Here is a 12,520-nt window from a genome sequence, read left to right as displayed (position 1 = left end):
AGAATTTGGATAATTAAACATAGGCCTAGGAGGGAACCAACGTTTCATCAAATGGAGATGTTAGTTGGGGTTGGGAGGTCAATTAGGGAGCTGTTAATAATTTTGAACAGGGGATGGGTTTTTCGGATGTTTGTAGCCATTAGGTCGGTTCTTGCAGTTGAATAACAACGGTAGTTTTTCAGATTAAAGGTCTTAGTTAAAGTCTAAGTAGGAATAAACGACATATGTAATGTTGATTTTAATAGTAAGTTTTTTTTTAGGTTTAGTAGCTGTAGCATCAAATCCTTCTCCTTATTTTGCTGCATTTGGGTTAGTGGTTTCTGCTGGGGTAGGTTGTGGTTTGTTGGTTGGATTTGGGAGCTCTTTTTTATCTTTAGTCTTGTTTTTGATTTATTTAGGTGGGATAATAGTTGTGTTTGCATATATGGCGGCATTGGCTGCTGAGCCATATCCTGAGTCGTGGGGGGATTGATCTGTTTTAGTTTACGTGGTTGGGTATTTTGGTATTCTTTTTTGGGTGGGAGCAAATTTTGTGGTTGATTGAGGCTGAGGGGGCTGAGTGGGTGGTGAAGAGTCCGTGGAAATAAGTATAGTTCGTGGTGATTTTAGTGAGGTGGCATTATTGTATTCTTGGGGAGGTGGAATATTAGTTTTGGGGGGTTGAATGTTACTTTTAACTCTGTTTGTGGTGTTGGAGCTAACGCGGGGGATGTCTTGAGGGGCCTTGCGTACAGTTTATTAGAAGAATAAGGTAAGTATAGTTGATAGGGCAAGGGTTAGGAGGAATAAGATTATGTATGTTTTGATAAAGCCTTGTTGGGGGGATGTTGATAGTTTGATTATTGATGTTTGTTGGATGATTGGGCTTTTTGGGCCAATTTTTTCATTTCATGAGAGGTCAATTATTTGGGTTGAAATGGTTTGGGCTCAGGATAGGTTAAGTTTTGGTAGGAGTCAGTGAATAATTGGGGGGAAGAAGCCTAATATGTTAGAGAAATTACGGGCGGGTAGGTTAGGGTGGACTTTGAATTGAGTAGAGGTTAAGTTGGCTAGTTCTAAAGCTAGTATAAAGCCTAGAATGGTTTCTAGGAGGGCGGAAAGTTTTAGGAGTGGGCTTATTGTTATAATTTGTGTTTTTGTGGGTGGTATATTAGAGGTGATGATTAGGCCAGCTAGGATACTTCCGTAGGCGAGGCGTTTAATTGGGTTGATAAGTAGGGGATTATTTTCATTAATTGGTGAGAGGGGTAGGAATCGTGGGTGTTTTATAAGTGAGAAGAATACTAGGCATAGGCTGTAAATAGCGGTGAAAGATGTGGCTAATAAGGTTAGGGTTAGGGCTCAGGCGTTTAGGTGTGATGTGTTTATTGCTTCAATAATAACATCTTTCGAGAAGAATCCTGATAAGAATGGTATACCAGTGAGGGCTAGGCTGCCAACTGTGAGGGATGAGGAGGTGAAAGGAAGGAGTTTATGTATACCTCCTATTTTTCGGATGTCTTGTTCGTCATTGAGGCTGTGGATAATAGAGCCTGAACATAGAAATAATATTGCTTTGAAGAAGGCATGTGTGCAAATGTGTAGGAAGGCTAGTTGGGGTTGGTTGTGGCCGATGGTAACTATTATAAGGCCTAGTTGGCTAGATGTGGAGAAAGCAATAATTTTTTTAATATCGTTTTGGGTTAGTGTGCAGGTAGCTGTAAAGAGTGTGGTTAATGCTCCTAGACATAGGCAGAGTGATAGAATTAGTTGATTGTCTTGGATAAGGGGGTGAAGGCGAATGAGTAGGAAGATTCCTGCAACAACTATTGTACTTGAGTGGAGTAGGGCAGAGACTGGCGTAGGTCCTTCCATGGCGGCTGGGAGTCATGGGTGTAGACCAAATTGAGCGGATTTTCCAGCTGCTGCTAGGACTAGGCCTAGAAGGGGAAGTGTTAAATTTATATTTTTAGAGAGGAAAAAGAGTTGTTGAATTTCTCATGAATTGAGGTTTATAGCAAGTCATGCTATGGCTATAATTAAACCAATATCTCCAATACGGTTATAAATAACGGCTTGGAGGGCAGCTGTGTTTGCGTCTGTTCGACTTAATCATCAGCCGATAAGGAGGAAGGATATAATGCCTACACCTTCTCAACCAATAAATAGTTGGAAGAGGTTATTTGCTGTAATAAGAATAAGTATTGTGATTAAGAATAGGAGGAGATATTTAAAGAATTTGTTGAGGTTGGGGTCTGAATGTATATATCATAGGGCGAATTCTAGAATTGATTAGGTGACGTAGAGGGCTACAGGGGTGAAGATGGAGTAAGAATCAAATTTAAAACTTATGTTAATGTCAATGGTTTCTAGGTTGATTCAGTTTCAGTTGGTTGTAATGGACTCTAGGCCTTGATCTAGAAAAATGAATAGAGGAATAAGGCTGATGAAGAAAGAGGTTTTTACGGCTGTTTTAACATAGGTTGAGGATCAGGTGTGGTCGAGGTGTGTTTTGGTAGGGAGTATGGATGAAATTAAAGGATATAGGAGGATTAGGAAGATTAATAAAAATGATGTTGAAGATTAATGAGTTCATAGCTTTAGCTTGGAGTTGCACCAAGAGTTTTTGGTTCCTAAGACCAATGGATGACTATTATCTTTCTAAAGCTTTAAGAAAACCATGGATTTGAACCATAGGTGGGGAAATTAGCAGTTTCCCTTGTCCCAGACCTTTCTTGGGTAATTAAAAAGAGTTTAACTTTTATTTTTAGAACCACAATCTAATGTTTTTATTAAACTATAATTACAGGATGTTCAACCTAGAATTAGTTCTGGTTTGGAGATAAGGAGGAGTGTTGGGAATAGATGAAGATATATTAACAGATGTTCTCGTGTATGGGAAGGGTTTATAAAGGTAATATGAGGGGGGAGAGGGCCTCGTTGTGTTATAATAAATATATATAGGAAGTAGGAAGCGGTTAGTAGGACGCCAGACCCAGTAATGATAATAGTTCATTGAGATCATTTAAAAAGGGAGGAGATAATAAGAAGTTCTCCTATTAGGTTTGGAGAGGGGGGTAGAGCTAGGTTTGCCAGATTAGTGAGGAATCATGAAGTTGCTATTAGTGGAAGGATGATTTGTATACCTCGGGTGAGAAGAAGGGTTCGGGTATGCGTTCGTTCGTAGTTGGTATTAGCTAAGCAGAAAAGAGTGGATGAGATAAGGCCATGGGCAATTATTAGGGCGGTTGCGCCTGCGAAACTTCATGGTGTTTGGATAAGGATGGCTGCTGCTACAAGGCCTATGTGACTTACTGATGAGTAGGCGATTAGGGACTTGAGGTCTGTTTGGCGTAGGCAAGTGGAGCTTGTTATAATAATGCCTCAGAGGGCTAGAATTAGAAATGGAAAGGCTATTTCTTCTGTTAGGGGGCTAAGAATGGGAATAATTCGTATTATTCCATACCCCCCCTAGTTTTAATAGGATTGCAGCTAGAATTATGGAGCCAGCAATGGGAGCCTCTACATGGGCTTTGGGTAGTCAGAGGTGTGCCCCGTAGAGGGGTATTTTTACTAGGAAGGCAATTAGGCATGCGGCCCATCAGAACTTGTTTGCTCATGAGTTGAGGTTTAGGAGTTGGGGGAATTGAAGGGTTAGTATTGAGAGTGAGCCGAGATCATTTTGTAGGAGGAGGAGGGCTACTAAGAGGGGTAGGGAGCCGACGAGTATGTAGAATAGGAAATAGGTTCCTGCATTTAGTCGTTCAGTCTGGTTTCCTCAGCGAGTGATAATAATAAGTGTTGGGATGAGGGTTGCTTCAAATATAATATAAAATAGGATTATTTCAGTAGCACTGAAGGCTATGATTAGAAGGAGTTGGAGGGTAATAAGTAAGTTAATGTAAATGCGTTGTCGGGTGCATGGCTCATTGTTAAGGTGATTTTGACTGGCAAGTTATTATTAGTGGTAGGAGTCAGCAGGTTAATTCAAGTAGTGGGGATGATAAGGGATCGACTCCTAAGTGAAGGTTGGAAAAGTCTCAGCCGATTTCCGTGTTTCATTTAAATCAGTATAAACTAGTGAATGCGATGAGAAGGCTGTGGGTGATGGAGGTGGTTCATAGTCATTTTTTAGGGGTAAGTCATGAGATTGGGTATAACATAATTGTGGGAATGATGATTTTTAGCATTGTAGGAGATTAAGATTTTTTAATGGATCTGAGCCATGGGTGCGGGCTTGTAGCTACTAGTAGGGCTAGACCTGAGCTTGCTTCACAAGCTGAAAATGTTAGTAGAATTATAGGCATAAGAGAACAGATAGGGGAAGTCATTGTTATTGATCAAAGAGAAATAGCGATAAATAGGGATAATATTATACCTTCGAGACAAATAAGGGCTGATAAAAGATGGGAGCAGTTTAGGGCTAGGTCTATGAGGCTTAGGACAAAGACAGAGGAGAAGGTGAAGTGAATAGCCTTATGGGATACTTATGGGCTTTCACCATAATTAATTGAGCCGAAATCAATAGTCTTAATTTTGGACTAAGTATCTATTCTGCTCATTCTAAGCCCCCTTGAAGTCATTCGTAAACTAGGCCTAAAGTTAGGAGTAGTAAAATGGTTGTTGCTCATAAAGAAGTGATGAGGGGGGAATTAAGTTGATCTCCTCAGGGTAATGGTAGAAGGAGGGCAATTTCTAGGTCAAATAGGAGAAAGAGGATAGCAACTAGGAAAAAGCGGAGTGAAAAGGGTAGGCGTGCGGTTCCTAATGGGTCGAAACCACACTCGTATGGAGATATTTTTTCATTGTCAGGGTTAAGGGTGGGCAGTCAGAAGGCTAATGTTGCTAAGATTAGGGAAATGAGGGCTGTAAGGGCGGCAATAAATGTGATGAGGTTCATTACTTTTCCTTGGATTTTAACCAAGATTAATTGATTGGAAGTCATTTGTACTAGGCTTTATACTAGAAAAGTAATTGTTATGAACCTCATCAGTAGATTGAAACGTAAAGAAACAATCAAACTACGTCGACGAAATGTCAGTATCATGCGGCGGCTTCAAAGCCAAAATGATGTTGGGATGTAAAGTGATATTGGATCTGTCGTAGGAGACAGACTAACAGGAATGAAGAATCAATAATTACATGAAGACCATGGAAGCCTGTGGCAACGAAGAAGGTGGTTCCGTAAATGCCGTCAGCAATAGTGAAGGGGGCTTCGTAGTATTCTATAGCTTGGAGTGCAGTGAAGTAAAGTCCTAAAATGATTGTGAGGGTGAGGGCTTGGGTAGCTTCTTTTCGGTTTCCTTCTATGATGCTACGATGGGCCCAGGTAACTGTTACTCCAGAGACTAGGAGGACAGCAGTATTAAGAAGGGGAACTTCAAAGGGGTCCAGTGGGTGGATGCCTGTAGGTGGTCAGCAGCCACCTAGTTCAGGGGTTGGGGCAAGACTTGAGAGGTAAAAGGCTCAGAAGAATCCAATAAAAAAGAAAACTTCTGATGTAATAAATAGGATTATTCCGTATCGTAAACCTTTTTGAACGGGCTGGGTGTGGTGGCCTTGGAAAGTTCCTTCTCGAATAACGTCTCGTCATCACTGGATTATAGTTAGGATGAGGAGTAGAAAGCCTAGATAAAGCAAGGATAGGGTGTGAAAGTGGGATCAGGTGGCAAGGCCTGAGGTTATAAGGAGGGCTGCTACTGCTCCTGTAAGGGGTCATGGACTTGGGTCAACTATGTGATATGCGTGTGCTTGGTGGGCCATTAAACATTTTCTTGTAGGTATAGGCCTAGGAGGAGAATGAAAACGTAAGCTTGAATTATTGCTACGGCGACTTCTAAAATTGTGAGGAGGAATAAAATAAGTGAAGTGAGAAGGGCAATTGAGGGCATAATAGAGATTAGGATGAAAGCTGCGGTTGCAATTAGTTGTATTAGGAGATGACCTGCTGTAAGGTTGGCTGTTAACCGGACTCCTAGGGCCAAGGGTTGAATAAATAAACTAATAGTTTCGATGATAATGAGAATTGGAACTAAAAGAGTGGGTGTTCCTTCTGGTAGGAAGTGGCCTAGGGCCACTGTTGGTTGGTTAAGCATGCCGATTAAGACTGTGGTTAATCAAAGTGGGATGGCAAATGCTATGTTTAGTGAGAGTTGGGTTGTTGGGGTGAAAGTATATGGAAGTAGTCCTAAGAGGTTGATGGTAATTAGGAATAGTATAAGTGCTGTAAGGATTGAGGCTCATTTATGTCCTCCGAAATTTAGTGGTTGTATAAGTTGATAGGTGAAGCGGTTAATAAATCAGGTTTGTAAAGTAAGTAGGCGGTTGTTTAGTCATCGTTTAGTTGGTGTGGGGAAAATAAGTCAAGGAGTTATAATTGCTAAGGCGATGAGAGGAATCCCTAATAGTGATGGGCTTAAGAATTGGTCGAAAAAGTTTAGGCTCTTGGTCAGTTTCAGGGGGTTGGTTGAGATTTTTGGGTACTTTTTGTGGTTGGGTTATTGTTGAACAGGTAAGATATTACTTTGCCTGGTATAATAGTTAGGAAAAATACTCATGCAAATAAGAAGATTAAAAATCAGGGGCTTGGATTGAGTTGAGGCATGTCATTAAGGGTGGTTGGGAATCACCAATTTTTAGCTTAAAAGGCTAATGCTAGGCCCAGTTTAGCTTCTTAATGAAAGTTCTTCAAGTGTTAGTGAGGATCAGTTCTCGAAGTGTTCTAATGGAACTGCTTCAACTACAATGGGTATAAAGCTATGGTTAGCCCCACAGATTTCGGAACATTGACCATAGAAAACTCCTGGGTGAGAGATAATAAAGGCTGTTTGGTTTAGATGTCCTGGTACTGCATCAATTTTTACTCCTAGTGCCGGGACTGTTCATGCATGGAGGACGTCTTCTGCAGTTACTAAGACTCGAATTGGGGATTGTATAGGGACTACCATACGATGGTCTGCTTCTAAGAGGCGGAATTGTCTGGGGGAGAGATCTTCCGTTTGAATTGTATATGAGTCAAATTCTAGGTTTTGATAGTCTGTGTACTCGTAGCTTCAATATCATTGATGACCGAGGGCTTTAATTCTAATGTGGGGGTCATTAATTTCGTCTATTAAGTAAAGAATACGTAGAGATGGTAGGGCGATTAAAATTAGAATAATTGCTGGAACAATGGTTCAGACGATTTCAATTTCTTGGGAGTCTAGAATATATTTGTTGGTTAATTTGGTTGAAACTGTTGCTACAATGACGTAAAGAACTAATGAGCTGATAAGAAACACGATTATAAGGGTATGATCGTGGAAATGGAGTAGTTCTTCCATAACAGGGGAAGCTGCATCTTGAAAACCTAATTGTGAGGGATGTGCCATGTTTAAGATTCGTGGGGTTTAAACCCACAATTTTGCTCTGACAAGGTAATGTAATATTATTTTACTAGAATCTCAAGAAAGTGACAGAGTGGTTATGTGGTTGGCTTGAAACCAATTAATGGGGGTTCAATTCCTTCCTTTCTTGTTTATTCATTTAATAAGGTCGTTGAACCTGAACAAATGCTGGTTCTTTGTAGGTGTGATAAGGTGGTGGACATCCATGTAATCACTCCACATTTGTGTGGGGTAGCTCGATATACATGATTTCACGTTTTGATGCAAATGCTTCTCAGAGAATAAACATCATGATAATTACGGCTACTAATGAAATTAAAGAGCCGATTGATGAAATAACATTTCAGAAGGTATAGGCATCTGGATAGTCCGAATATTGTCATGGTATTCCGGCTAAGCCTAGGAAGTGTTGTGGGAAGAATGTTATGTTTACTCCTACAAATATGACTAAGAATTGTGTTTTTGTTCAAGCGGAATGTAGGGTATAGCCTGTGATAAGTGGGAATCAATGGACGAAGCCAGCCATAATAGCGAATACTGCTCCTATTGATAGGACATAATGGAAATGAGCTAGGACATAGTAGGTGTCGTGTAGAACGATGTCTAGGGATGAGTTAGCTAAGATGATGCCAGTTAGCCCTCCAATAGTAAATAGGAAAATAAAACCTAGGGCTCAAAGGAGGGGTGTTTCTCATTTGATAGAGCCGCCATGAAGGGTGGCTAATCAGCTAAAGACTTTTACTCCGGTTGGGATAGCGATAATTATAGTTGCTGAGGTGAAATAGGCTCGCGTATCTACGTCTATTCCAACTGTAAATATATGATGAGCTCAAACAATAAAGCCAAGAAGGCCAATTGCCATTATTGCTCAAACCATTCCTATATAACCAAAAGGTTCTTTTTTTCCTGAATAATAGGCTACAGCATGAGAGATCATGCCAAAGCCTGGTAGGATAAGAATATAGACTTCTGGATGTCCAAAGAATCAAAAGAGATGTTGATAGAGAATAGGATCACCTCCACCTGCTGGGTTGAAGAAGGTTGTGTTAAGATTACGATCTGTGAGAAGTATAGTAATGCCCGCTGCTAGAACTGGGAGTGATAGTAAAAGGAGGACTGTTGTAATGAGAATAGATCAAACAAAGAGAGGTGTTTGGTACTGGGAGATTGCAGGGGGTTTCATATTAATAATTGTTGTAATAAAGTTAATGGATGCTAGAATAGAGGAAGCACCGGCTAAATGGAGGGAGAAGATAGCAAGGTCTCCGGAAGCTCCGGCGTGTGCAAGATTACCAGCTAATGGAGGGTAGACTGTTCATCCTGTACCAGCTCTGGCTTCTACTCCTGCTGAGGCTAGTAGTAGAAGGAAAGATGGGGGAAGGAGTCAAAAACTTATATTATTTATTCGTGGAAAGGCCATGTCCGGAGCGCCGATTATTAAGGGAACTAGTCAATTACCAAACCCTCCGATCATGATTGGTATAACTATGAAGAAAATTATTACGAAGGCGTGGGCGGTAACAATTACATTGTAGATTTGGTCATCACCCAATAATGCGCCTGGTTGGCTTAACTCTGTCCGGATTAACAGACTGAGACCAGTACCCACTATCCCCGCCCATGCACCAAAGATTAAATAAAGGGTGCCAATATCTTTGTGATTAGTAGAGAACAATCAACGATTAACTATTGCCACAGGTAAGATGGCTGAGGTTTAAGCAGCGGATTGTAGCTCCGTAAAGAGAGGTTCAAGTCCTCTTCTTATCAAATATCAGCTCTGTAGTATAAAAATACATGGGATTGCAAATCCCAAGAAGGAGAATAGGCTTCTCCCAGGGCTTCTCACACCTCACTGCCGTTAAACGGCGGGAGAAGCCTAGATAACAGTTCACTGGATTGAACGCTTAGCTGTTAACTAAGACCTTATAGGATCGAGGCCTATTTATCTAGTAAGGCTTTAGCTTAATGAAAGTATCTGAGTTGCATTCAGGAGATGTGAGATAGAATCTTGCAAGTCTTACAGAAATTAAGAGATTTTCACCCTTGTTTAAAGCTTTGAAGGCTTTTGGTTTATTTAAACCTAAATTTCTTATGTGGTTAGTGAGAGGATTATGGGGGTGAGTGGAAGGAGGAGGAGGGAGAGGGATGTTATTAAGGTTAAGAGTAGGTTTGGTTGGAAAGTTTTTGTTCGCCATGATGATGAGGAGGTGGTGGGGTTAGGGGATAGGTTGAGGGTAATTGAGTAGCATAGGCGCAGGTAAAAGAATAGGCTAAGTAGTGCTGCTAGGGCTATGATTGTGGCTGGGATAAAGAGGTTTTGTTTAGTCATTTCTTGGAGGATAAGTCATTTGGGCATGAATCCTGTAAGGGGAGGAAGCCCTCCTAGGGAGAGGAGGGTTAGTATTGCTATGATGGTCAGTAGTGGTGATTTAGTTGATGAAATAGCGATTGAGTTGATTTTTGTGGTGTTGTTTGTGTTAAAGAGGAGAAATAGGGATGAGGTTATGATGATGTAAATAGTCAGGTTGAGTAAGGTGAGATTTGGGGAGTAGTGTAGGATAATAATTATTCAGCCGATGTGGGCAATTGATGAATATGCTAGAATTTTTCGTAGTTGTGTTTGGTTAAGGCCTCCTCAACCACTGATAATAATTGATAAGATTCCTATAGTTATAAGTAATGTTGGGTTGAGGAGGGGATAAAGTTGTAGTAGAATTGCGAATGGTGCGAGTTTTTGTCATGTGGAGAGGATAAGTCCTGTAAGTAAGTTGAGTCCTTGGAGAACTTCTGGTAGTCAAAAGTGTAGGGGTGCTAGTCCAATTTTTAATGCTAAAGCAATAGAGAGGAGTGTGGCGGAGGTTGGGTTAATATTTTCTGTAATATTTCATTGACCCGTGAGTCAAGCATTTATGGTTCCAGCGAATAGGAGGAGAGCAGAGGCAGTGGCTTGTGTGAGAAAGTATTTTGTGGTGGCTTCTGTTGCTCGTGGGTGATGTTGGTGAATTATAAGGGGAATAATGGCTATTGTATTGATTTCTAATCCTACTCAAATTAATAGTCAGTGTGAGGCAATAAATGTTATTGTGGTGCCTAATCCTAAGCTAAGGATTGTAATGGAGAGAACTAATGGGTTCATTAGTAGAGGAAGGATTTTAACCAACATGTTTGGGGTATGGGCCCAAAAGCTTAAGATTAGCTGACTTTACTTAGGGAATAGTATAATTGGAAGTACTAAAGGTTTTGATCTCTTGGGTACAGGTTCGAGTCCTGTTTTTCTAACGTAAGGAAGAAAAATGGCTTTAACATTCATTATCCACTCTATCAAAGTGGCCCTTTAATTCAGGCACTTTTCCTTTTAGGAGCTTATTGGTGGGAGGCTGGCTGTGGCGATGGGTAGGGTAATGTGTCATAGAATTATAGCTAGTGTTATTGGTAGGAAGCTCTTTCAGACGAGGTGTATAAGTTGATCATATCAAAATCGTGGGTAAGAGGCTCGAATTCATAGGAATAATAGGGTTAATGCAGTTGCTTTAAGTATAAGGTTGAGGGTAGTAAGTTGTGGGAGGTGAGGGTTATAAGATGTTCCTAGGAATAAGATAACGGAGAGGGTATTTATTAATAGGATATTAGAATATTCAGCTAAGAAGAAGAGGGCAAATGAGCCCCCTGCGTACTCAATGTTGAATCCTGAGACTAGTTCGGATTCACCTTCTGTAAGGTCAAATGGGGCTCGGTTAGATTCTGCTAGTGTTGAGATATATCATATTATGGCTAGGGGTCATGCGGGGATAATTAATCAGATGGTTTCTTGGCTTAAGTTGAATGTGTGGAGTGTAAAACCTCCTGTGAAGATAATTAGGGCTAGGAGAATTAGAGCGAGTGTTACTTCATAGGAGATGGTTTGTGCAACTGCACCAAGGGCTCCTATGAGGGCATATTTGGAGTTTGAGGCTCAGCCTGAGCCTAGGATGGTATAAACCGTTAAGCTTGAAATAGCTAGGATGAAAAGTAGACCTAGATTTAGGTTGAAGATTGAATGTGGAAGAGGTAAGGGTATTCATAGCAATAGTGCTAGGGTTAGGGCAATAGTAGGAGTAATCAGGAAGAGGAATTGGGAGGAGAAGGATGGTCGTACTGGTTCTTTGGTGAATAATTTAAGTCCATCGGCAATGGGTTGTAAAAGACCATATGGGCCTACTACGTTAGGTCCTTTGGGGAATTGTATATAGCCTAGGATTTTTCGTTCAACTAGAGTAAGGAAGGCTGTGGCTAAGAGGATGGGGATAATGAAGGCTAGTGGGTTAATAATGTAGAGGAGAATAAGATCTAGCATTAGTTAAGGAGAGGAGTTGAACCTCTGAATCAAAGAGCTTAGGTCTTTTGCATTTGCCAGGCTCTGCCACCTTAACAAACCATTATCTTTGGCTTAAGGATGGCAGCCTTTATCTGCTTGAGTTAATTTCAGCAGGTTGGGTTGAAGCGTACCTAGGGCATGGGCTTTATTTTTCCGGTCCTTTCGTACTGGGAAGAATACCGTCATAGATAGAAACTGACCTGGATTACTCCGGTCTGAACTCAGATCACGTAGGACTATTAATCGTTGAAAAAACGAACCCTTAATAGCGGCTACACCATTAGGATGTCCTGATCCAACATCGAGGTCGTAAACCCTTTTGGCGATGGGGACTCTAAGAAAGGATTGCGCTGTTATCCCTAGGGTAACTTGGTTCATTGATCAGGATGTGATTTTCCTGGGTCATTGTTCGTTAGATTTTCTATTAGTTAGAACTGTAGTTCTAATTTTGAGTGATTTCTCACCCACTCGATAAGGGGGTTTTGTTTCTCCCCTCGGTCGCCCCAACCAAAAACAAGTTAAGTTAGAAGGTTATTTTATATTTTATACACGAAGGTGGGGAAATTTTTGAAATTTAAAAATAACTTAAGTGTTTAAAGCTCCATAGGGTCTTCTCGTCTTATGTGCTTATTCTCGCTTCTGCACGAGAGAATCGATTTCATTGATTAGAAAATAAAGACAGATAAACTCTCGTGATGCCTTTCATACGGGCCTTCAATTAAAAGACAAGTGATTACGCTACCTTCGCACGATCAAGATACCGCGGCCGTTAAAAAAATCACAGGGCAGGCGGGACCTCTTA

At 40.8% G+C, this 12,520-nt stretch overlaps 1 pseudogene; it reads left to right on the top strand.

Moving 5' to 3' along the window:
- The first annotated feature begins 226 nt into the window (after window positions 1-226).
- LOC140732692 (NADH-ubiquinone oxidoreductase chain 6-like) lies at window positions 227-742 on the top strand (annotated as a pseudogene).
- Window positions 743-12,520: the final 11,778 nt, after the last annotated feature.

This window comes from Hemitrygon akajei, chromosome 9, assembly GCF_048418815.1.
Source record: "Hemitrygon akajei chromosome 9, sHemAka1.3, whole genome shotgun sequence".
Lineage (NCBI taxonomy): Eukaryota > Metazoa > Chordata > Chondrichthyes > Myliobatiformes > Dasyatidae > Hemitrygon > Hemitrygon akajei.
This window is presented reverse-complemented; position numbering and strand designations above follow the sequence as displayed.